At 41.4% G+C, this 24525-nt stretch overlaps 2 pseudogenes; one reads left to right on the forward strand and one right to left on the reverse strand.

The window, feature by feature from the left end:
• Positions 1 to 5124: 5124 nt before the first annotated feature.
• LOC119508415 lies at positions 5125 to 6132 on the reverse strand (annotated as a pseudogene).
• An 11009-nt stretch (positions 6133 to 17141) lies between these two features.
• On the forward strand, positions 17142 to 18955 carry LOC119508262 (annotated as a pseudogene).
• Positions 18956 to 24525: the final 5570 nt, after the last annotated feature.

The raw sequence follows: 24525 nt of genomic DNA on the forward strand, positions 1-24525 counted from the left end.
GGTCCTGGAAATTCCCATTGGGTGAATATGCTCTGGTCCGTCTCCTGGGAGGCAGGTGTGCTGAGCATCTGCCTCTCTGGGTCCTTCTGGGGTCTCTGATCACCTGGGGAAAGAGAAGCATGCGAAGAAGCGTGGCCACCTGAGACGGCTCTAACTCACCTCTGGCCTGAGCGATGTGTCTATCAGCTTCTCTGCACTTTTCTCATTTCTCATGCTCTCATCTCCTCCCTCCTCCTTCTAGGATGACCAAGCAAAACTGTTGAAAGATAGGGTTTACTTCTTTGATAAAATATAATTATTTAGTGGTGTACTTGCAAATCTTACCTTACTTTTTTTTTAATTAAGTATGCGAGTCCTCCTAACATTTAGTTTCATGACTTTTTATGATCTCTCCCTTATTTTCTGACAAGCCCAAATCTTCATGCTGATCTCTAGCTTCTTAAGGTGCTGTCAGGATCCACCTCCAAGGGACAAGGGCTAAAGCTCCTCCCCTTTTCTGACAACCTTTCCTGATAATCTTTCTTACTATCCAAACTTTCCTGTCCTGTGCTCCACTTCCACCATGCTTTGCTGAGTGCTCTCTGTTCTGATGAACTAACCCACGCCAAGAGAAAACAGCTGCCTTACAATTTGTTGAGAGAATCGAATGTGAGAAATCAATATACCCATAAGAGGTGTTAATACTATTATTATCGGTGCCTTAGTCCTTACAAGTAACAAACTGACACTTTAGGCAGGACTGTTGGAAATTTAATCTGAATGAGTGGTTCTGTGGGGAATTTCAAGAATCAGGGCAGGCTGGCATGGGAAAGGGGACGGGAGGGGAGAGACTGCAGCTTTTGGCATCCCTCCCCTCACATTTTAGAAGCCAGCTGCCCACTTCTCTTGTGATTGCCACCAATCCTATGGCCAGTCCACATTTTGCTGCAAACAACTGAATCAGAAAAAAACTTAATTTAATCTGTAATAAATAAACTGCTAGAAGGCTATAAGAGCAATAACAAACAGTTAGTTCCCAGTTATGGAAAATAGCATTCGTTAGGGCCAAATATTCTCTAAAATCTTTTGCAGTTGGCAAAGAATCACTACTTAGTGACTCATTCCCTAGACCGGGGCAATACTGCTTTCCTTTGGGGGAGACAACGTGTCACTCTCCAGCTCTATGACATGGACAAGTCATTTAGCCTCACTTAGCCCTGGGTGCTTTATTAAAAGTGGGGATAAATACACCTAATTCATCAGGTTGTGAGGATTCAGGGTAATTATTACATCATCTCTGCAAAACATGCAAATCAAGGTTAGTTACATAATAAACAAGCAAAAATGGTAGAAATTGCAGCAGCTATTCCCATTTTTTAAAATTGTGATAACATATATGCAACATAAAATCTCCCATTTCAACCACTTTCAATGATAAAATTCAATGGTGTTAATCACACCCACAAGGTTGTGCTACCATCACCACCATCCATTACCAGAACTTCTGCAACACCCCTAAAAGAACCCTATTAAGCAATAATTCCCCTTTTCCCATACATTTTGATAATGGAATGTTCTGCCTTCAAAAAGTCATCAAAGGCAACGTGTGATGTACATATTATTAGAGACTTGGAAATCATTTGAGTTTGAGAAGTTCACACTGCCCTTTGAGATTGCTGGCAAAATATTGAAGTGTCTCCACCCCAGGGATGGGAATTTCTGCCCTACAGGTATATTTTACCTGTCTCTGGCAGCTCCAGGAAACAAAACAGAGGGCCTGGCCACCCCTGAGAGCAGATTTCTCTCTCCCGCCAAGCCACAGGCATACCCATTCCTGTCCTTCTGCTGACCTCGCCCTTTTCCACCCACCGGCTCCCCGCTTCACTCCTGGCTGAGAGCTTGCCAGAGCCCGTCTAATTTGTACTCGGGGCGGGGGGGGGGGTGGGGGGGGGTGGTACTCTTTTGCCTTTAAGTGCTTTGCGGAGCTTAATCAGTAACCAGCAACCCTCCACTGCCAGTTAGTTCTTTCGCCTGCCAGCCGGCAGATGTGACTTGTTTTAGAAAGATTCCATTCCCCGCCTTTGCCCTGCCAATGACAGTCTCAGTCTTTGAAGGTTACCTGTCATCGGCATTCTTGGATATGAATACAAAGGAAAGTGGGTGCTTGCTCTAACCTTGGAGAAGTGCATCCTTCTGGGTATGAGTTCTAAAAAAGAGCATTAACATTTGCCTTCCTATTTATGTCAGGACTGAGAAAAGGAAGCCCCATGGCAGAATACTGTCTTAGGTTCAAGGATGTGGATCGTGAATGGCACTTGTCAACTAAACCTTGCCATGATATTCAGCAAGCATGATGTGGAGGAAATGTTAATGAAATCCTGCCTAACTGCAGGAACACATTTGAATAGAATCAAAGTCATATGTGGGATTTTTTTTCATATACTAAGTCTTCTCTGCATATATTAACCTTCTGCCAGCTTTTTTTTTTTAATAAAGCATAAAATTGGGATGATTCACTCATTCAATCATTCTTCAAAGATTTATTGAGATTCCGCTATACACCAGACCCTATAACCATCATTGGATAGTACAACTGAATAAGGCATAGATTATTTTAGGCAAATAATTCATTTTTTTATCCTAAGAACCCAACTTTTAATGCATTTCTGGACCCTTTGCTACCTTGAATAAGAGGCAAGGGGAAAGTCCTTAGAGCAAATAAATTAGTTAAGGTAGTCTGTAGAGTTGTCAAATGTTTGTAAAGGAGGAAAGTATGTTGATTTATGGGAATGAGACGTGTATGAAGCCAGAATGGAAGGGATGGTCCGGGGCAGTCTTTCAGAAGGAGAGTGCCCAGCCTTGCCATTATTTGTGAAATTGTCTTTCAAGCAAGAAGGCCCTGCAATAACCAAGCTGGGCTGAACTTCCTTCATCTAGTCTCTGACCCACTGCCTGACACTGCTGATAGTGAAATTCAGCTAAGCACTGCTCTACTGATAGCGGTGTGAGGCACTCCATTTAGCAGAAGGCTCCTGATGTGCTGTAGAGCTTTTAGTGAATCCAAGGGCTTGGCTCTGTCATCATCATCAGAACCGTGCATTTCCATTGCTGAGTCAGAAGAACTAAATTGGAGCTGGACCAGAAACAAATGGGTGAGACAAATGAAAGACTGTTGCTGCAAAGCAAACCCTACTGCTGCTAAAATTGCTAGGCCATGGTGGGGAGTACCTGAGAAAATGCCTACAGCCGGTTCATTCATGCAACAAATGGTTACGGAACACCCTCCATGTTTCCAGAATGGTCCTAGATACTGGGAACACAGCAGTGAACTAAAGAGACAAAGTTCCCACCCCCATGAGGCTAGTATAATAGTGGAGAGAGACAATATATGAACGGTATTAATTTAAATTAAGATAAAAGTGAAGAAAAAAATTAAAAGCACTAGAGAGTAGCTGATGTCGGTCACTTACATCTGTCTGGACTTTATCGCAAACAACAGAATCTATTCTAGCTAGTTTACGCAGAAAGGGATTCTTATGTAGAATTCCTTATACAGGAATTCAGGGATTATAAAATTCAGGGATTATAAAATTGTTAAAAGGAATGGAAGAGAAAGCTCTAGGTCTACTTCTCAGGAACAATCTCCAGTCTTGGCCACAATCTGTTACACAAAGCATTTGTCTTAGGAAGGCGCCATCACCCCTGCTGACTGCAGAACCGTGCTAGCCCACAGTGCAATTAAAACAGCTGTTGCTGCTGTTGTAGAAGCCACTGAATCAGGAAGCTGCCTCTTGCTTCATTGTGAAGCCATAACTACAACTCTTTGCTTCAGAGTCATACCACATTTGCCATAATCCATGTCAGCAAAATGATGCTCTGTCCCAGAAAAATGGAGACTCTGTACATCACAAAATGGATGCCCTGTATCTTGGTGGTAGAAATGAAATCATTTCCAGAATCCAAGTTCTTGGCATATGAAAAGGGAGTAGAAATGTATGTTAAACTACCCAATCCATAGTAGCTGCCATGTCACTTTGGGAAGGATAACCAGAGAATGCCTCTGGGAGAGGTGACATGTAAGCTAAGACCATGTGAGAAATTGAGAAAGAAATTCTCTAGACATAGAGAAAAAGAAGAATAAGGACTCCAATTGGAAAGGGGCCAGTGAATTCAAGGAGCAGAAAGGAGGCCACTGTGACTGGGGCAATAAGGTGAACTTGGAGAACTACATAGAAGCAAATCAAGCAAGGCTTAGGAGACCATAGGTAGGAGTTTGAAATTTATTCAGAACAGTGGGAAAACATAGACATGGTTTATGAAAGGGATTGGCAAGATCTGATTTGTATTTTTAAAATAAAATTCTGACTTCAAAATGGAGAATTAATTATAAAGGGGTAAAAATGGAATCAAAGAGACCAGACAGAAAATTATTGAACATGAGTGATGATGGTGGTTGGGTCTAGGATGTTGGCTGCCAAGATGAAGATGACACATCCTCTGTGTATTCTATAGGAAGAACCAAAGGATTTTAGGGTGAATTCGATGCAAAGAGTTACAGAAAGGGAAGCACTAAGCATTGAGCTCCCATGTGTCTAATCGAAACAACAAATGGGTGATATTATATTTACTAGGTTGAGGAATAATGGGGAGAACATTTTTACAACTCATCAAAACACATAGTCCTTGATGTTTAAATATAATCCATCATAAAAACAAGTTGGAAGTAGACTCAACCAGAAAGCCTCCTGTTTTCCTCTCCCAATGGGACACCAGTTTCATTCTTCAGAGTATTTGGAGTATTACTTTTTTTGTTTGTTTTATAAAATGCTTTATTTTATTAGTGACAGCCCACACCTACCACCCCCACCCACGCAACACATGCACACACATGCACATGTATATATATATATATATATACATCTTGTCTTTTCTTTTGTCTATCACATTTCCTTTTACTGTGTCTGCTCACTCTCCAAGAACCAGCCTGGAATTATTTTAAGATGTTCTGTTATTTGCAATATTATAGAAAATTATATTACTAAAATTCATAAGGACAAATTTGTTTTTTATTTTAATTTAGAGTCTTAACAATACATTAGCATCATTAATAGCAAAAAAACCATTTACATAGTAACTAAAGACCAGTCATTTAAGGAAATAATGAAGTAATCAACCACTACCAGTAAAAAACAGGTCCTCTCATTTGATTCTACTACCAAACCCAGGTTGTTTATTCTGATTTGAGAGAGTCTTTGTATGAATGGTTGGTGAAGCGTTCAAGTAGAAGGCAAAGAGTTGTAAGTAAGAGTTTCTGAGAGACACTGCCGCAAAGGAGTTTCAAGAATAACCATAGTTCTCCAGTTTACTCCAATGTTAGGATATTCTTGGGATGACTGGCATTGTTCCTTTTGAGGAGTCTTGACAATTCCATCAGCCTCAGGATTTGGGTCTTATAAAACATTCTCCCACATTAAAAAAGACTTTCTCCCATAGGAATAATTTTCTCATCGCTTTTCCAGCTTCTTGTACTTGGCTTCCAGATTTCTTGAGTATGTGTCCAACTTGTAGGCTGCCTGCTCAAGAGCTGCTACCTGCTCCTCGATTTTACTGATCTGATCCAGATAAGGCTGCAGTCCAGCATACTTCTGGTTTCAGTCCTTTAAGTTTCTACTAATGTTTATAGCAATATCTTTCATTTCAAGGTACTTCAAGCTGATTAGTATGTTCATATTTTCCAGGAGCTTATAATCTTCACTGGTGGGTATCAGTTCCCCAGTTAGGTAAGTGGCTGTTTTGGAGAACATGTCCCGGCAGAGCTCACTGATGTCAGCCTCAGCGGGCTCCTTGGCTTCCTCAGCTGTCCCCGTGGCAGCATCATCTCAAACAGGGTCCTCAGGTCAGGTGGTGGGTAAGCCCTTCGCTGCCGCCATGACGGGTCCTGCGTTGCCCACAGTATTCTTGAGGTTCTGGAGTAGTGGATCTCAAACTTCATGTATGTAAGATTCTGACACAGGTGAGGACTACATTTCAAGATGCTGGGGTTAAAGTTCAAATGATAAAAGAACGTGGGGTAGTGAAGAATAGTTTTTAGGGTTGGTGTCTAATCTCCATGTGAAACAAAAGTCATAGACTCTAGAGTCATTTGGCAGTGAAAAGCTGAGATCTGAAAAGTTAGATGAATTTAACTACTGCGGTAAGCCAAAGCCCCATGTTGCCATTTTGGTGCAGCAAGTAACCTACCTCCCCCTCTCTCCCCTTCTCACCTCTCTCTATTCACTTCCATCATCAAAACATTTGCTAAAATCAGTAGAAAGTGGTGCTTACTGGGTTTTATGAACTAACAACTAAATAATGAAATGATTTCAAAAACAAAAATGTAGACTATTATCTCTCTAGGAACACAAATACTGTAAGTGATGAGCCTGGAAGTCACCCAGAAGAACGAATTTAGAAAACCACTGCTCTACAATTGCTATAATCTCTTCAACAAATAAATAAATGAACAAGAATTAAAACATCTATGCGAGACAGAAAGGGAGGCCATGCCTGTGTCCTGCCTCTCTTAAGTGCGCCGAGCTCTTAGAATAGCTCGGCTACTGGGGCAAAAGCAAATAATCTTTTGCTCTCCCTAAGTATTAAATCTTCCACATGTCTTTAGCACTCTCCGTTGGCATACTGATGCCAAAGCAGGAAAAGATTTAATTTCATGTTGCTAGGTTTTCACTCTTCTGCAGTTAAGAAAGAGACAGGTGCAGTTGGCTAGCCTATTAGGAAAAAAAGAGGGTTAAAACTGTTATTTGTCGCACTTAAAATATTGCTAAACCATAGAATAAGACCCATAATTTGTTTCCAGCTCCAGTACCTCAGTCCCTTGAAGGGTTCGTGATTCTGGTGGTATTTCACACTTATAAGTGAAAATTACTTTGCTCATATAGGGAACTCTGAGCTTTGCATAAAGGAATTTCTGAGCCCTTCTCCTACCACTTCAAAAATAAAAAAATATTAAGTATGTAATACAGAAAGTCCAAGAGTAAAGTTGCTAGCTGTCAAATTGATTATTTGTAGGTGATGGGAATTCATACCCAGTGCTGTCAAGATTTAAAGGTGAAGTCAGTGTAATTTATTACCTGATAAAGGGAGGTTGTGTTTTTGTAAAAAGAAAGATTGACTCTTTAAAGGATTGAATTTAATAAAATAACTGGTTAGTAGCTAAACATTTGATTGAATCTGGCCAATTTCCTTGTTTAGGAGCCATTAATTTGGCCTCAGTTTCCATCTTTAGCCTGCTCTGGCTGTGTTGGGGTTTTGTTGAGTACGTACACCCAAAGAATAGGGAAAGGAAAGTGCAAGGGGCAAAAACCACAATTTGTCATATTTTTCACCTAAGAGGAAGATAGATTTATGTATATCTTTTCTTGAGACTCTCTTGGTTCTGAGCAGATGGCAGATATTTAATACACGCCTCTTGAATGTGTCAATGAATCATGGTTCCCATCTGGTACAGGCAAATTCTACATTGGGCATTTTGGTTGTCTCTGCAATGTACATTCCACTTCTCTCTTATTGAGAAAAAGCAATGGTGTCTGAGGGAGTGACCTCAATTAAAGAGAGAGACCTGGCCTGAATGGGTAATTTTAACCCCTTTTCTAGGGATTGACTAAGAAATGGTCATGTGACCCTCTTCTGGCCAGTGAGACAGGAAGAGAGGATTCTGGGTATGCTCTTGGTTCTTAAGAGAGAGCAATAAGAAGATGGTTTTCCCATCCTTACTGTAGGTGAATAAGGAAACTTGTAGCCCCAACTGCTGCTGGCAGCCATTTTAAGAACACAAAGAAAACCAGCCTTAGAATGAAGACTAAGCTTAGGTAGCAGAATGAAGAGAATGAGAGAACCTGGCTCTTTGATGACATTTTTTGAGTCATTGAATCAATCACGTATAAAGTTCACATTCCTTCTGAATTGCCTGTTATATGAGCTAATAAATATCCTTGTTTTTTTAAGCCAGCTTGAGTATGATATTCTATTTCTTGCAACTGAATTTAAACATGAAGATGACACAATTTATAAAAAGAGGTTTTTGAAAGTATCTAATTATTTTGAATATCTAATTCCCTTCTCATTGTAGTGGATAATCAGTAATTAACTTTCATATTATTTAATGTCCCATATAAAGTGGAATGGTCCCTTCTCACTAAAAAGCTAATTTTAAGAATCAAGTATGTACAAAGGCAGAAAGAAATTAGGACTAGCAGCACATAGTTCCCCTGGAATTTTTACTCTCATTTATGTAAATTTTTTTAAGCAAATCCTATACTCTAAGTGCAGTTTTTGGTTCATGCCATTTGATTATGTCGAGATAAATCTTTCTCTTTTATATTTTATTTATCCTTGGAAATTCCTAATCAAAATCTATATAGAAGTAACTTGAGCTATGGCATAAAATGGAGCAGCAAGCCTCACCCAGCTATACCCACCTGCTCTGTAATTAATTACCCCTTCTTCCACACATCCAATAAAACAGTGATTCTCTGACTGGGTGGTAATTGATATGAGGCTGATTGACTATTGCAGAATAGCAAAGTAGTTAAGAGAATGGACCCAAATCTTGACTGCCACTTATTAGCTGTGTGTCTTTGGGTGAAATACTTCACCTCTATAAACCTCCATTTATCCTTCTGTAAATGAAGATAGTAGTTATATTTACCTCATACCATTGTTACGTGGATTATATGAGATAATGCATGTGAAGTGCTCGGCATAGTGCCTGCAAGTAGAAAGTGCTCTAGAAAGTTATTAATATTCACATTGTGGTGAGAGTGATCAAAGGGTTTTACTTAGAAGGAAGATGATGGCATTTTTAAAGCAGAGCCTGATAAACCAAATTATTATCTAACACGGGTGGCATTTAGGATCAAGGCAGAGCAAGCCAATATGGACATAGCTCTCCTTGTCCCCTCTTAATATTTATTCCTCTGGGTGGAATCAGTCTGCATCTCTCTTCCCTTCTCCATCATCTTAACTCTTAAGAATTAACTGTGATTCCTTCACATGGGGCTCAGCTAAATAAAAACTTGTAATATAGATGATAACATGGTTTGATATAGAAACACCAGTTGTCTTTAAAATCTGGAATATAAAGACTGAATAAATAAACAAAGGAAGGGAGGCAAAAAATCAATATGGCCTGCTTATATTGGCTAAATTCTAAGAAAACTAAGAAACTGCTTGAAGAGCGTGGTGGTAAGAGTACTGGAAGGAGTTGAGAGGCTCTGTCCCCCTCCAGCTGAGCGTGACCTTGAACAAATCACAGCATTCCACAGGACATTAATATCCTCATCTCTCAGATGAAGGGCTTGGATGTGAACCTGTGGTTTGTTTCCAACATGTGCTTCCTGGAGCCCCTTCACGGGGCTGTCAGGGGTGTGGGTGAGAGGGGAGGGTGGGGCTGGGGGAAGCAGGAGCACAAAGGACTAGACTCCCTCATTTGCTTTAACAGAGCAGTTTCATCGTCACCTGTTTTACCTACTGCATTTCAACAGAACAGTTTAACTCAAATATTTCTAAGGGTCCCTTCAACTCAGACTCTCTAGGATTTTCCTTCACACAACTGATCACCAATCCTTCCAGCCCAGCCCAATCTTTCTATTTCCATTGAACAGCCATGCTGACTTCACACTCGTTCCTGAACAAGATGACTTGCTTTTGACTAGGACACATAGAACAGCATGTTCATGAGCCCCACAGAGATGCCAGGGACAAAGAGGAGGCACATGCACAGAAGGGAGCCGTTTCCTGAGAGCACAGGCAGAGAGGCACTGGTAGCTGCACAAGTTGCTGCATCTCCTTTGAGTTTCCTGAGTTGTCTTAGGAAATATAAAGCTGAGCTGAGCTTTTCCCTGAACCAACATTCTTTTCCCCTCCTCATCCCAAAGTCCCCAGAGAAGAAAGACTAAAGAGATCACATCTGACTGCTCTCAGTACATTTGATTTATTTGTGTTCATGAAAACTATCTGCTTTCAGCATCCCCTGGAGACACTAAGATGGAGTTTATTATGCTAAATTCCAGTCTATATAAAATTGGGTTTCAATGGACAGAAACCAATTAACTAACTTTAATTTTGATCAAACCATAAAATAGATTTTCCTTAGTCTATTTATTTAAAATCCTTAATTTTTAAATTAAATTTCAAAATATTTCAAGTCAATGAAAGGTATAGAATATAAAATAACAGACATTCATATATCCCAAACTCATCTTTGAAAAGCTTAAAATTTTGCCTTTTATCTTTAGATCTTCAGGGCTTTTACCTAAGGAAAAAATATTACAGATAAGATGAAAGCTGCTTGTATACCACTCTCCAGTCCCATTCTTCTCCTTCCCATGGTCCCTTCTGCAAAAGAATTATTTTACTAAATTTGGTGTTTATCTCTTCCATTCAAGAATTTATAATTTTACTGCATATGTGTGAATAATGCATGATGCAATATTATATTCTTCTGCAACTTGGTTTCTGTTGTTGTTCAAGATTTTGCTTTCAATGTCCATCCACACTGAGATATATAGCTCTAGATCATTTTAACTTAAGTATAATATGTCCTTGTATGAATATAATTCAATTTATCCATTTTCCAGTGGATAGAAATTAAGGTTATTTCCATTACAAATGATGCTACATTGAACACTCTTACTCATACGTGAAATAATTTTTTCTAGGGTAGTGGAGAATTACTAGATTGAATATTAAGTTAATTTTAAATTTTATTTGATATTACCAGATTTTTTCAAAACTGGTTGTTCTTATTTATACTCCCACTAGCAAAGTTTGAGTCTTTTCTTGCCCCAAATCCTCCCCAAAATTTGGAATTGGCAGACTGCAAATCTGACGGATATGAAAAATGATCTCATTGTGGTTTTTTGATCACTTGGGATATTGGACAACTTTTCAAAAGTTTATTAGCCATTCACGTGTCATCTTCTGAGAGTTTCCTATTCTTAACCTTTGCCTACTTTTGTATTGACTTGTCTTTTTCTTATTGTTTTCTAGGAGATCTTTAAAAATATTAGATATTATTCTTCTCTCAGTTACAAATATGGTAAACAAATTTTCTCAGGCTATAGCTTGTCATGAGATTTTATTTAAGTTGTCTTGGCTGTATAAAATTTCTAATGGAGACAAAAATATCAGCATTTTCCTTTATGATAAATGCTTTTTGTGTCTTGTTTGAGAAATCTTCCCTACCTTAAATTCATAAAGATATTTCTGTATATTTTCTTGTAACAGTTTTTGAAGTTTTACATTTTATACATGATATTTAATGTACCTAGAATTGATTTTTTATACATGGAGTGAGGCAGAGATACAATTTTATCTTTTTCCATGTAAATATTCAATTGTCTCAGCACCATTTAAAAATTTGTCATTTTCCCACTAATTTATAATTCTTTTCATTCATATGTTGTCTTTATTAAAGCAAAAGGCAGTTTCTGTGTTCCCTATTCTATTGCACTAATCTATTTATTCCTATGGCAATGCGATCATTTTTGATTTTTATAGCTTTTTAAAAATGTTGATATCTGGTAGGGCAAATTCTCCTCCTTTATTCTACTTCTAAAATTATTTTGACTATTCTTGGCCCTTCGTTTTTCCATATAAATTTTAGGATAAGATTGTCAAGTTAAAAAAAAAAAAACTGTTGGGATTTTGATTTTCTATGTTAGTTTATGGGACCATTTATATCTTTAAAATATTGAATCTTGCCATTATATGCATTATATATATTTATTTATGTCTAATATTTTTCAATAAAGTTTTATAATGTTTTCTTAAAAGATTTTGAACATTTATTAGCTTTATTTTCAGATACCTTGCAATTTCTTCTAATCTTTTAAAAGGTGTTTATTTAAATTATGTTGTCTAACTTTGTGGTTGCTGTATCAATATAATTGATCTTTATAGTGGATGCTGTGATGTACCACCCAGATCTCCCTCTAAGGCTGAAGGATTTACTTGCCCAGCTGTGGCAGGTGCTGTTGGCAGACAGCCCTCAGCTGTCAGCTTCCTTTAGAATGTGCCTTGCCTAAAGGTCACATTTCTTTCCTGGGGAATCCTACATCCAAAGACTGACTGACAGAGAATAAAGACCCAGTCCACTAGCACCAACTTCAAAAAACTCTGAAGGAGAATCCCAGCTTTAGAGCTCCCATAACTAAAGTCTTCATTGAGGTATATCACAGTCCATCTTATCTATTGAATCCTACTTCTTTCCTTTCCCTTCCACAGGTACTAGTTTCAAGAGCACTCTCTAATAAACTTCCTGCACATTAATCTCTATCTCAGAGTCTGCTTCCCAGGAGCCCAACATGAAACAGTTTGTTCCAGTTCGCTAATGCTGCCATTATGCAAAATACCAGAAATGGATTGGCTTTTATAAAGGGGGTTTATTTGGTTACAAAGCTACAGTCTGAAGGCCATAACAATGTCCAAATTAAAGCATCAACACAAGTATACTATCACCGAAGGAAGGCCATTGCCATCCAGAAAAGCTCTGTTAGCTTGGAAGGCACGTGGCTGGCGTCCACTTGGTCCCAAGTGGTGTTTCAGAATGGCATTCTCCAAAATGTTGCTTTTGGGGTGTTTTGTCCTATCTTAGCTGCAGCTGCTCTGCTGTGAAGTCCTTCTGTTTGTGAGCCCCTTTTTAAGACTCCAGTGAACTAATCAAGGCCCACACTGAATGGGCGGGGCCACACCTCCAAGGAAACAGTCAATCAGAGGTCACACTCTAACCAAAGGTGTCACTCACAGTCAGGTGGGACACATCTCCATGGAAACAACCTAATCCAAAGGTTCCAACCTAACCAAGACTAAATACATCTGCCCCCCACAAGATTGCATCAAAGAACATGGCATTTTGGGGGACATAATGCAACCAAACCAGCACAAGTTAGTCCATTTAAACAGTTGCTAAGATGAGATTTTGAAGTTGGATGATCCTTTGCCTGGCTGGCACTGAGGAGCCATCATTGGCACAAAGTAGAGATGAAATTATTAATGCTTCCATCAATGGTGAAAATGAGAATGTGTTCTGGTGAAAGAGAATATTCAGGAGAAGGTGATTTGTCAGCCATCTGAGAAATAGGGGGCAAATAATAACTCTAGGGACAGTGGAACTGGGTGGCTATTGCTAAGCTTTGTGAATTCTTTGAAAAAGATATTGGGAGGCTAATAGACATTAACTGACAATTTAAAACTAAATGTGAAAGCCAGAGGATTTTCTTGGATTCATGTAAAGTGGTTTTACATCTTGCAGCCTGAGGGAAGAGAAGATGGGGACCAGCCCAGGACTGAATCATAAGAGCAGCAGAATTCCAAAGAGGATTAAGCTTTTAACTTACACAGGTCTGGTATCCAAGTTCACAGCACTGGTTGGGAAAGAATGGGCTCAGTCACAGGAGTGGGGGCCTGAAACTCTTAAATTCCCTCACCCTATGGACACTCGCAGGCTGCGTAAGCAGCCCACCCCTTCCTGGTAAGGTCTGGTCCTCTCCCCTTACTTGAATATATAGAAGAGGCCTTCCCTGCAGGACAATGTGAAGCCCCCTTGGGATCTGCCTCCACCTCCGCTCCTGGAAACCAGAACAGTAACTAGGGTTAAGTCACAAAATACCCCACCAGGACATGTTGACCTCCAACTTTCCTTCTGGTGACATATATGACTCTGAGCTTCCCCTTTCCACCTTATTCACACACCATTCGGTGCTGTTAGTTATTCTCACATCTTGCTACCAACACCCCTGTTCATTTCCAAACATTTAAGTTCATCCTAATTGAACATTCTGCTCATACTAAGCAACCACTCCCCATTCTTAAGCTTCTTCCTATATCTTGGTACCTTATATTTCATGTCTATGAGTTTACATATTATAATTAGTCCCTATCAGTGAGACCCTGCAATAATTGTCCTAATGTGTCTGGCTTATTTCACTCAGTATATTGCCCTCGAGGTTTTGTCATCAACCCATTTTTTTTTAATATGGTTTTGTTCACTCACCATAGATTCCATCCCAAGTAAATAATCGATGGTTTTCTGCATGGTCATACATTTATGTGTTCACCACTTCACCACTATCTATATAAGAGCATCTACATTTCTTCCACAAGGCAGGAGGGAGAGTCAAAGAAGGTAGAGAGGCAAAAGAAAGAGGAAAAAAAATGACAGCCAGGAAGCAGCAAAAGGAAAAATAACCTTAAATCAAAGTAGAATAAAGAATCAGACAATACCACAAATGTCAAGTGTCTAACATGCCTCCCCTATCCCCCCCCCTCTTATCTGCATTTACCTTGGTATATCACCTTTGTTACATTAAAGGAAGCGTAATACAATGATTCTATTAGTTACCGTCTCTAGTTTATGCTGATTGCATCCCTCCACCAATGCCGCCCCATTTTTAACATCTTGCAAGGTTGGCATTTGCTTGCTCTCCCTCGTAAAAGAACATATTTGTACATTTTATCACAATTGTTGAATACTCTAGATTTCACCAAGTTACACAGTCCCAGTCTTTATCTTTCCTCCTTTCTTGTGGTGTCTCACATGCTCCCCACCTTCCTCTCTCAACCGTATTCATAGTTATCTTTGTTCAGTGTACTTACATTGTTGTGCTGTCATCTCCCAAAATTGTGTTCCAAACCACACATTCCTGTCTTCTATCACCCTGTAGTGCTCCCTTTAATATTTCCTGTAGGACAGGTGTCTTGTTCACAAAGTCTCTCATTGTCTGTTTGTCAGAAAATATTTCGAGCTCTTCCTCATATTTGAAGGGCAGCTTTGCTGGATACAGGATTCTTGGTTGGCGGTTTTTCTCTTTCAGTATCTTAAATATATCACACCACTTCCTTCTTGCCTCCATGGTTTCTGCTGAGAGATCCGCACATAGTCTTATTAAGCTTCCTTTGTATGTAATGGATCGCTTTTCTCTTGTTGCTTTCAGTATTCTCTCTTTGTCTTTGACATTTGATAATCTGATTATTAAGTGTCTTGGAGTAGGCCTATTCATATCTCTTCTGTTTGGAGTACGCTGCACTTCTTGGATCTGTAATTTTATGTCTTTCATAAGAGATGGGAAATTTTCATTAATTATTTCCTCTATTATTGCTTCTGCCCCCTCTCCCTTCTCTTCTCCTTCTGGGACACCAATGATACGTACATTATTGTACTTTGTTTCAACCTTGAGTTCCCGGAGACGTTGCTCATATTTTTTCATTCTTTTCTCCATCTGCTCCTTTGCGTGTAGGCTTTCAGGTGTTTTGTTCTCCAGTTCCTGAGTGTTTTCTTCTGTCTCTTGAGATCTGCTGTTGTATGTTTCCATTGTGTCTTTCATTTCTTGTGTTGTGCCTTTCATTTCCATAGATTCTACTAGTTGTTTTTTTGAACTTTTGATTTCTGCCGTATACATGCCCAGTGCTTCTTTTACAGCCTCTATCTCTTTTGCAATATCTTCACTAAACTTTTTGAATTGATTTAGCATTAGTTGTTTAAATTCCTGTATCTCAGTTGAAGTGTGCATTTGTTCCTTTGACTGGGCCATAACTTTGTTTTTCTTAGTGTAGGTTGTAATTTTCTGTTGTCTAGGCATGGTTTCCTTGGTTATCCAAATCAGGTTTTCCCAGACCAGAACAGGCTCAGGTCCCAGAGGGAAGAAATTTTCAGTATCTGGTTTCCCTGTGGGTGTGTCTTAGAAAATTGCTCCAGCCTTTGATGCCTCAGGTCACTGTGCTTTTCTGCCCAGTAGGTGACGCCTGTTAGCCTATAATTCTTGACTGGTGTGAGGAGGTATGGCCGTGTTCCCCCAGGCTCTGGGGTCTGGTTCTGAATGGAAAGAGCCCCACCCCTTTCCTCCTAGAGAAGACAGACCCCCAGGTGGAGGTCATTAGCATTTCAATGGTCTCACTCTCTGCTTGTGGTGTCTCCACCCTTCCCCGAGTCACAGCCCTGGAAACTGAAAATGACTGGGGCTTTCTCCACTGAGCCAAAAAAGAAACAGATAGTCCCCTTCAGACCCAGTCCAAGGTGACCCTCTGGCTCTCCCAGGTCAGTCGTCACCCAAAGCCTCTGTCTGTTTTTGGGGATGCATACCTGTAGTGAGCAGTTCACACTTGCTACTTAAAACCCCAGTTGGAGCTCAGCTGAGCTATATTTGCTTGCTGGGAGAGAGCTTCTCTCTGGCACCACGAGGCTTTGCAGCTCGGGCTATGGGGGAAGGGGTCTTGTGACTTGGATCCGCAGGTTTTACTTACAGATTTTATGCTGTGTTCTCAGGCATTCCTCCCAATTCAGGTTGGTGTATGATGAGTGGATGGTCTCATTTGTCCCCCCGCAATTATTCTGGATTATTTACTAGTTGTTTCTGGTTCTTTGTAGTTGTTCCAGGGGGACTACTTAGCTTCCACTCCTCTCTATGCCGCCATCTTGCCCGAGCCCACCAGGACATGTTGAGCCTGATAGAGAAGGAAAGAGAATATGCCAAAAAAAAAAAAAAAAAAAAAAAGGAGCTGCAGGACCTAGAAAACGTCCCAGGAACAGCCAGGAGAGTGTGTATTGGACTGGATTGTGAGGATGGTCGCTCATAGGAGGCAGAACTTAAAGGTGAATAAGGGAGAGTTTATTCATGTAGGGGCATTCTGCAGGACACCAGATTTAACACCCTGTTAAGGACCTTGGGAGATTGTGTAAACACCCTGCGAGGATGACTCCCAGAGGCAGGAAAAAGCTATGGCTCAGGGGTCAACAAACTGCAGTCCACTGGCCAAGTGCGGCCCATGGTTTCTTTTCGTACAGCCCTCAGGCTAAGAATATTTTTTTTTATGTTTTTATAGGATTGTAAAAAATAAACTAAGAAGAATGTGGGCTGGAGCGCGGAGGAGAGATGGACCCACAGCAAGGACCTCGGCGCCCTTTGAGCGCCAGGACTGGAATCCCGGCCGTGGCTGCCGGAAGCGCCGTGGCCCAGCGGCACAGCGAGGGCAGACTATGCCTAGCGCCCACCCCGGCATGCTCAGCCTGCTGTGAGTCCCCCATGTCCCCTCGGGGCTGCTCCTTGGGGCCACTTTTCTGAGCAGAAGTCAGCCTACGGCTGGGGTCCTGGTGGGACCTGCTCGGAGGAATGGCGCCACCAAGTTCAAGCATTATCTTCTGGTTGGCCCTGACAGTCAGAGCCAGCACCCAGGCCCACTCACTACCTCAGCAAACACCATGTGGAAAGACTGAAAGCCTTCTGGACTGCCCTTTCACAAATTTGGAATCTGCTTTCCATGCAGCAGTCTTGGTGCACAGGTGCAAAATGTAAACAAAGCATGTACCTTCATTAAATCTAACCTCTATCCCAGCAATGTGGATTCCTTTTTCTATACCCCCAGTCAGCCAAGCCCTCAGAGTGTGAGATCTCTATTTCAAATGAGACTGAAGATCTATTTCTGGCAGCTGTCAGTGAAGACTCACCTGTTACCCAGATCTACCACAGTCACAGCCCTAAGTGGCTTTGGCCTCCCCTTGGCATCCCAAGAAGCAGTCAGGGCCCTAACCACTTGACTCAGCAAGGAAGAGACTGTGCTAGCAGCAGACAGCATCCCACCTGTCCCAAAAAGCTGACCTGAGGAGCTTCTTGCTCACCTGGATGAACTGGGGTGTGTATCTCCAGTCTGAAGAAGGACTGGAAACAAATAGCATTATTTGTAGCTGCCACCTGCAAGCTCATGGACCATGTGGGGGACTAAGCCATCCATTAAGGATGCGCACATCATCCAGCTAATGAAAGTGATTTTCAGTAAGGAGAACTTTGTGTCACTCTCAGATGCTTTCAGTGTGGCCTCTGCTGCTGCTCTCCCAGAATCGCTACCCTATGCCAGCTGTGGTTGTACCCAGAGCTTGCCTTCTGATACTCATGAACACACTGACCTGTGGTTGCAACTTACCAGTGTTTTATCCCAGCATCTGATTCAGGCCACTGTTAAACTGGAAGACGCTAAACCTGTTGTTTTCAGAGCCACTGTCCTCCAGAAGACATCTTTCACCCTGTAGGGGACATTTTTTAACTAAACTTCATGAATGTCTAATTTTCCTGTGGTTATTATTTCTCTGTCTAAGTTGAAGGTGACAATCATTATATTTTAAATACTGTAGGGCTCAGAGTCAAAATCCCCACTGAAGTTGGTATCACAAATGTTCATCTCTCCACTGTGGATAAGGATCAGAGAATTGTACCCAAAACCACCCCGGTGACCTACCCAGCGAAAACCAAGGGCACAGTCATTGCGGACAGCCACCAGAACTTCACTTTGTCCTTCCAACTGGCAGGTGTGAACACTGGTGCTGAATCTTCCCTCACCAGGCATTTGTCTCACTCCATCACCAGAAGACTGGTCAGGAAGTAGTGTTTGTTACTGAGCCAGACAGCAAGAATGTATACAAGTGTGAAAAAGAAAGGCCAAATTTGACTTTGCCTCTGGCACCTACACCCTCTACTGGATCATTAGAGACGGTACTTTAAAGAACCCAATCCTTTGGAATGTGGCCAATGTGGTCAAGTTCCCTGAAGGAGATGCTGCATCAACTGCCCCATCTAAGAAACTTTTCACCCCTAAACAGAAAATTCAGCACCTGTTCCACAAGGCCGAGAAGAGGCCCCCCCCCACATAGTAGTGTCCAATACATTCACTGCCCTGATCCTCTCACCCTCTCAGGCTTCTGCTCTTCGCTTTGTGGATTCAGATTGGTGCCAAGGTCTCCAATTTTACTTTTGCTCCTAGCATGATTATCCTTCACCTAGGTCATGCTGCCATGCTGGGATTTGGGTATGTCTACTGGACTCAGCTCAACATGTTCCAGGCCCTGAAGTACCTGGCCATCTTGGTCAGTGTGATGTTTCTGGGTGTCAATCAGATGCTGGCCCAGCAGGCAATTAAGAGAACAGCACATTAGTTCCAGAAGAAGAAAGCAAATTCTGAAAACTGAAATGAATATTGAGAAAAGGAGTTAAGAACAATTCACAGCATGAAAAGAAGACTGAAAAAGACTTTATTTAAAAAGAAAAATGTCAAAATTGTGGTTACACTTTTGCTTGCTGTTTTTCTATTTCGCCAACACAGAGCAGATTCCTGTGAGCCCAGATATTCTGCTTTTTTGGCATGGTATCCTAGCAGGATGCTGCAGATAGTCTTAATTTACCCAGATGTTGCATTTGGGAAATTAAAATCTGTAATTAATCTGTTTTGGAATAAAGAGTGAACATAGGAAAAACAAAGTAAATGAAGAAGATATCCAAATGAAACTGTGGTCCACAAAGCTTAAAATGTTTTCTATCTGGCCCTTTATAGACAATAAGTTTTCTTGACCCCTGGCCCACCCACTTTGTGAGGTAGAAATGCTTGAATTGCAAAGGCAGAAATTGGAGGAAATGATTAAAAGACTCGGAGAAGTGGGCATAACAAGAGTGGATATGCCATGTAAGATGAAAAAATCCACAGGGTGGCCATGCTCCATAGGAGGTTCCAAAGCAATTAAGAATGTGCTGGAGAGACAGCCTCAGTAATTTCAGTGGTAGCTCCTCTCAACTGGCCATGGATGATGGTAGGAGAGACCATTACAGAACTGGGCTCATTGATAGCAATGGGAATAACAAGACCCTGAAACAATAGAGTCCAGGTGGTGGCACTTAACAGTCAGATGTCAAAGAGATGCAATTATAATAATGAGTGGCAATGTCAGAGGAACAGGGGACCTGTTCCACAAAGACTTTGGAGACAGAAAATAGAACAGTCTCTAAGGGCAAAATAAATGGGCAGTCAAAAAGGATACTGCTCAAATTGTACAGTCATAAAAAATAAGGATGAATGATAAGGAGGGGGAAATCAGTTGCCCTATTAAAAAGTCAATATCAGAAAAGAAAGTCAATACCCCTTGCCTAGTTTCCATACCTATGCCAGTTTTTGGATCCAGAACCCACTGACTGATCCTAGGAGACAGGACTCTGCAGCACCACAGGAAAGTTACCCAGCAATAATTCACTAACTTCTTCCCCAAATAGACCTTAGCCATTTATTGGGTAGCTCAACATTGGGGAAAAGAGAATGCCTATGCATTTAGAGGACTTTTGGACACAGGGTCTAAGTTGACCTTGATGCCTGGAGACCTGAAATACTGTCACGGATTCCCAGATACAGTGAAGACATATGGAGACCAGGTGATCCATGGAGTCTCGTCCCAGATCTAGGTCACAGTGGGTCATCTGTGTCCATGGGACCATCCAGTGGTCATTTCTCTGGTTCCCATATGTATAACTGGAATAGACATACTTGATACTTAGCACAATCCCCATATTAGATCATTGCCTTCGGAATAAGAGTTATCAGAGTGGAGAAAGCCAAGTGGGAGCCACCAACCACTCCCTGCCCCCACTCACCCAAAATAGTAGCTAAAAAGTTATATCATTTTTTATATAGAGAATAACAGAGATTAGTGCCATCCTTAAAGACCTAAAGAATGCACAGCTGATGTTCCCTATCATGCCTATTTAATTCACTAGCCTGGTTCCCACAAAAACCAGACAGATGCTAAAGGATGAAAATGAACTACCACAAACTCAACCAAGTAGTAGCCCCAAGTAGCAGAAATTACTTTGTCAGATGTGATGTCTTTGCTAAAACTGATTAACATAGCCTCAGGGAAATGATACGTGACCACTGATCTGGTGAATATGTTATTATCCCTAATAGAAAAGAAGATTAAAAAAACAGTTCACATTCACTTGGAATGGACAAGAGTATGTATTTTCACTCTTGCCCCAGGGCTTTGTTAAAACTCTACTGACCTCTATTATAATATAGTTCTAAGAAAACTGGCCCAGCTGGACACACCAGAGAACATCACAATAGTTACTTTATCTATGAGGTCACGCTTATTGGACAGATGATCAAAAAGTGGCTAATACTTTGGAGGCCTACCAAGGACAAATGCAGTCCAAAGGGTGGAATATAAACCTTACAAAGATTCAGAGGCCTGCCACATTAGTAAAATGTTAGGGTTCTAGTGATCTGGGCCAGGCCCAGACAGCCTCTCCAAAGTAAAGGGCAAATTGTTTCATCTTGAACTCCCACTCTGAATAAGGCAGCACAATGCCTGGTAAGACTCTTTGGGTTCTGGAGAAGCATGTTTCATACTGCAGAATACTATTCCAACCCATGTACCAAGCGACATGAAAGTTTGCCAGTTTTCAGTAGGCTCATAACAAAAAAGGATTGTATAGCCAATCAAGGCAGTGGTGCAAGCCGCCCTCCTGCTTGGGTCTTGGCAGACCATGGAGGGTTAAATTGTGTCCTCCACCCCATGCTACCTGTGAATGTGACCTTATTAGGAGATAGGGTCTTTGAAGAAGTAATTAAGTTTTAAGATGAGGTCATACTGGATTAGCGTGGGCCCTAATAGAAAGAGAAGAGACAAACACACACATAGGGAAGACAGCCGTGTGAAGATGGAGGCAGAAATTGGAATTACGATGCCACAAGCCAAGGAATGACAAGGATTGCCAGCAACCGCCAAGAAGCTAGGAAAGAGGCATGGAACAAATTCTTCCCTAGGGTCTCCAGAAGGAACCAATCCTGCCCACACCTTGATTTCAGATGTCTTGTCTCCTGAACTGTGGTAGAATAAATTTCTGTTGTTTTAAGCCATCCAGTCTGTGATAATTTTTTACAGCAGCCCTAGGAAACTAATAGAAAGACCCTATGGAATTAAGAGTATCAGTGGTAGGAAAAGATGTCATGTGGCGTTTATGGCAAGCCCGAGTGGGAGAATCACAGTACAGACCCCTAGGGCCCTGAAACAACACCGTGCTTTCTACAGTAAAGAATTATATATCTTTTGATAGCTTTCAAATATTTCACTTGGTCCTGGGCCCTGGGCATGAGCATTCAAAGAGATCTACCTATTATGAGCTGGTTCCTATCAGATCACTGTTACATCCAGGATCCAGAATGAGCAGAACCAATTAGCATGAGTGGACTAGACAAGCACCACTGTTGCAGCAGCTCCTTCCTCCTCAGCTCACACCTATGGCTGAATGGGTAGTCCCTTATCACCAGCTGATGGAGGAGGAAAAATCCTGAGCTTTGTTCATGGATAGGTCAGTGGTATATGACTACAAGTGAGAAATGGATGTTGGCTGCTCTGCAGCCCCACTAAGGGGTGGCCTTGAAAGACAATGGTAAGGAGAAATCCTCCCAGTGAGTAGAGATTGGACAGTAAATATAGTCATTCCCTTTATGTGGAAAAAGAAGTGATCCAAGGTTAGACTATATACAGACACAGGCAATGGCAAGTGCCTTAGCCAGCTGGTCGAGACTAGAAGGAGAAATTGGAAGATTAGAGGAAACAGCATCTGGATAGAGGCACACAGATGGACACATGGGAGTAGGCACAAAGTGTGAAAATCCTCCTATTGCATGGTAATATCCATCATGGAATGGTACAGGTAGACAAAAAGACCTGACCATTTGGCATCAGCCAGCCCCTGTCAACCACCATCTTGGGGCTGACATAATGACCCAAGTAGTGATAGCTGCAGGAATGGAGTCTGTGTATGGGCCAGTAGCATGGGCTCCCACTTATGAAGACTGAATGTCCAGCTAAATTCCAAACTTCCAACAACAGAGACCAATGCTGAGCCCCTAATATAGCATCACCTAGTGAGGAAACCAACCAGCCATTTGGTGGAAAATGGACCTCATTGGACGCCTTCCACCCTGGAAAAGGCACCAATTCATTCTAACAGGAATAGACCCAGTACAGGTAAGGGTTTGTCTTACCTGTCAATAACACTTTCTGAGGGTTTACAGAGTGTTGGATCCATTAGCTTAGCATCCCACATAACATCATGTCAGAATAAGGGAACCACTTTACAGAAAATGAGGTATATTAGTGGGCACAAAACTATGGGATGCGCGAGTCATATCACATCCTGCAACACTCAGAAGTTGCTGGCCTGATAAAGCTGTGGAACAACCTGTGGAATGCATAGCCGAAGTGCCAGTTCAGAGATGGAGTCATCTTCCAGGAGTAAGAATGCACAGTAAATCAATGAACTTTGTCTGCTAATATGCCCCTAATAAGGAAAACACATGTGTCTGTGAACAAAGGTGTAGAAGCAGAAGTGGCCCTTTTTTACCATCACTCCAAGTGATGTGCTTCCTGTCCTTGAAACACTGGGCTCTGTTTCAAAATCCTGATCCCCATAGGGGAACACCTTCACCAGAGACTCAGAAAGTGTCCCATTGTACAATACACCATGTTTACCCCCTGGGCACTTTTGACACTTCACGCTCAGGAACCAGCAGACAAGAAGAGGAGTCACTGTCTTGACCAGGGACACTGACACTGATTATCAGGTGGAACTAAGGTTGCTGTTAGACAATGTGGGCAGGGAGGAATATTGTTGACATCTTAAGTGATGCACTTGGGTGCCTCTTGGTAATCTCTTGCCCAATTTTGATTAGAAGTGGACAGTTTCAGCAACCTTGGCCTGAGAAGAGTGTAAGTGACCAGGGTCTCAAACTCTTCAGCAGTGAGGATCTGGATCACACACCGGTGGGCCACCCAGATTAGCAGAGATCCTCACTAAGGGTGAGGGATATCTACAATGCATAGTAGAGCAGGGATCAATGGGTATCAGTTGTGAACCCAAGACTAGCTACAGCAATGGGGGCTATAGTCCATCTCATTAATCTACCTCTATAAGCTTCTCCAGAGGAAAAGACTCTCAATAGAATACTGAAGGAATGCCTCCCCGAAGTTATATGAATTAGATCCCTGTCCCAGTTCTCCCTTCGGACCTCAAGGAATTTTTCTACCAGCTGAAGAAAGTAATGATAGCAGATAGACTTCATCTGGCAGCCCTCTTAAAGAAGTGACTCTGACTGGTCAACATGGGGACACAAGGGCCTAGCCTTCTCAGTCCTGCTTGGGACACATCTGAAGGGCCATGCCTGGTTCAGATGATTCCATGGGGTTGACTGGGGTCTCCTTTAGCACTACGTCACAATCTGACTTCTCCCTCTGCCCCATCTTGTTTCTCTCCCTTCCCTTCCACAGGTGTTGATATCAAGGCTCTACCTAATAATCTCTCTGGGTGCTAATCTCTGTCTCAGTCTGCTTCCTTGGGAACCAAATTTGCAGCAATCTTATATCAATCAATTTTATTGAGTTATTTAACAGTTTGTCTTGGATATATAAATACATTGTCTGAAAAAACAGTGTTTTTCTCCCCAATCCTTATATCTTTCATTTCTTTTTCTTGTCTAGAATCTCCAGTACATTGATGAATAGATGCTGTGATGATGGGCATTCTTGACTTATTCCTCCTTGAAGGTAATACCATTGAGTATAATGTTAGCACTAAAATTTTGATGGATATTATTTATCAAATGTTCCTTTCTTTTCTACTTTGCTAAGAAATTTTTATCATGAAAATACATTGAATTTTTCAAGTACTTTTTCTG

This window comes from Choloepus didactylus, chromosome 13, assembly GCF_015220235.1.
Source record: "Choloepus didactylus isolate mChoDid1 chromosome 13, mChoDid1.pri, whole genome shotgun sequence".
Classification (NCBI taxonomy): domain Eukaryota; kingdom Metazoa; phylum Chordata; class Mammalia; order Pilosa; family Megalonychidae; genus Choloepus; species Choloepus didactylus.